We start from the raw sequence: 2,565 nt of genomic DNA, 5'->3' as shown, positions 1-2,565 counted from the left end.
AGGGATGAAAAATATGTCTATGGGCAATTTTTCAATTTTTGGGGCAAAAATGTAATTTTTGACTTTTACGGGGGTAAAAGTGTAAATTTCAAAAATTACTCCACCAAGACTTTGGATAAGTCTGAGAATTTTACCTAAGCTATGGATATGTGGGACAAGTGTATGGTGAAAATTTGGAAACAAATGGATGGCTAGAATTTAAGGAATTAATAAAACATTAAAAAAATGAATAAAATAATATTATATTATTTTAGCCTTTAAAAAGGTAAAAATTCCGGAATTCTCATCCTCTTCAGCTGTCCAAACCAGGGGAGAAAAGGAAAAAAAAAAACAAGAATCCTACCTGAAAAATTTGGAGAAAATCAAGAGAAATCAAGAAATCAAGCATTAAAAAGGTAAATTTCATTGATTTTCCTTGTGATTTTCACTACCCATGCATTTTTTTCTCATTTCCATGCAAAATTAGAAAGTGGGTATGGACACCCATGCTGGCCAAACCTCCATGGATGAGTTTTGAGCTTGATTTTTGGTTGATTTTAATTGAATTAAGTGATTTTAGTTAAGTTATATTGAAATATAGCAAAAATAAGCTAGAAATATAAATTTTTCCCATTGAAACCCATTATGCTGAATTTTCTAGGGGAATATTGGCTGCTGATCTTGATGGTTATTTGAGGAATTATGATGAATAATGATGAATTATGAGCCTAGAAAAATAATGGAAATTTTCGGAGCAAAAATACAAATTTTTACCCACTAGGGGTATTTTCGTAATTTATTATCGGGACTGATAATTTGCACCACACTGAGGGACATTAAGTCAATTTGGGTGCAATTGAGGTATAGAAACTGAAAAAAATTAATTTGGAGTTTAAACGGACGCGTATATCAATTTATCGGGTAAAAGACCGAAATAGGCTAACACCGCATTTAGGCAAAAATTTAGACATTTTTGCATTCCATATCAAGCATTAGTAGTCTAAATTAGTTTAATTTCAATTTAGTACCAATGTGGTGAATTTCTCGATTTTGTACTGTGTCAAGGTGGTGAGTCCTCTGATAAAGGCAAGAGAATTGCACCCGAGGACCAATAGTCTGAGTATTTCGAAAATCCTCACTCTAGACACGGTGAGTAACCTTACCATCATTTTAATTATCTAAAGTATGTTTTTATTCGGTTTTGGTGAATTTTATGAAAATGAGTTCAAATGGTAAATTTTTATGTTTTGTAAACAAAATGAGTTTAAATGAAAATATTTTATAAATTGTCTTGAAACGAAATAACGATTTTGCAAATAGAGTAATTGGAGACCACTGATATGTTGTAAATTTAAAATTGAATTAATGGCTTATGTTATTGTATTGGTATGACTGGCTGGGCTATGTTTTTTTTGAATTGTATGAATTGCTTTATTTTACCCTTGCAAGCTGGGTAGTAATATATTAGCCCTGTCATGCTGTCAAAATTTTATTGTATGGTGGGTTTGACCTGCTGCAGTGGGCTGGATTCTGTGGACTAGCCTATTAGAGGGGCACGGAATCCTGTTATATTTTTACCTCGGTTGGAGAGGCGAGTAGGGTAACTCCTGAGGTATAACTTTTAGAGTTCACTTCACGCCAAACCACCTCGTGAAGGGGAACTCGGCCAACGTCAAGGAATGGCTATGTTTTCAAAATAAAAACATGACTTTCTAATAGCCTTGGCGGACTCAGTTGGGATAGCCCTCGGCCAAGGTATCCCAAATAACTGAGTATGATAATAATTTTTGGCATGAGCCAAGCTTTTTAAGAAATTCATAAGCCATACTGATTACTTGCTTTAAATAAATTGATTTCATTTGGTTGAAATAAGTTGAAAGATGATAAATTACAGTTTGATGAAATGTTTTAATAGTCTCCTTTTACTCGACTTTAGATATTTTGAGTGATGTTTGTTTACTCACTGGGATTTTATAATCTCACCACCCTCATTTCCACCCATTTCAGGTTCAGAATAGATTGTAGATAACTGATATCGGCAAGGATTACAGTTGAACTTGCCACATCCAAAGACTGTAGGTTCATTTCTTTTTATACTTTTGGTCATTCGTGGGCCCACGTGTCACTGTAAATTAAATTCTATACTTTGGTTATCTGTATTACGGTATGTAAGAATTTATTTTGCTTTTACGCTATAAAAATTATTTATGCAGTGTTCTTAAAATATCGTTTTATGTGAAAATTGAATATTTTATTGAATATTTTTATTTTATTATAACAGTCATAATTCCATTTTAAACGAATGTTTTAGACATCCAAAATTATTTTTGATTAAGAAATATGTGTTTTCCACTTACATACTATATTTTTAGATGATTTTTGAAATTTTTGGGATAAATGACAAAAATACCCCTGTGAGACGGAAATTATTATTTCATTTGTTTAAGTTGGAAACAGTTTAAAATCTTTTAAAATGTGGTATTTGGAAACAGCTACCCACAGGGGAAATGAGAAGCTGATATTAAAGCCTTGCGGGGTCTCGGTTAACATTCTGGGTAATGAATGTAAATTGAGACGTCGCGGCGG

The 2,565-nt window shown here is 32.6% G+C and overlaps 1 long non-coding RNA gene across 1 annotated transcript; it reads left to right on the top strand.

Annotated features, from left to right (window-relative positions):
- Positions 1 to 319: 319 nt before the first annotated feature.
- On the top strand, positions 320 to 2,184 carry LOC148760857 (uncharacterized). Its single transcript, XR_016028161.1, has 3 exons — positions 320 to 395; positions 1,045 to 1,128; positions 1,987 to 2,184. It is a non-coding gene; the product is annotated as an uncharacterized LOC148760857 (long non-coding RNA).
- Positions 2,185 to 2,565: the final 381 nt, after the last annotated feature.

Source organism: Theobroma cacao, chromosome 9, assembly GCF_053813885.1.
Source record: "Theobroma cacao isolate CCN51 chromosome 9, ASM5381388v1, whole genome shotgun sequence".
NCBI classification, from domain to species: domain Eukaryota; kingdom Viridiplantae; phylum Streptophyta; class Magnoliopsida; order Malvales; family Malvaceae; genus Theobroma; species Theobroma cacao.
Note: the sequence above shows the minus strand (reverse complement) of the source record. Positions and strands in the feature narration are given on the sequence as shown.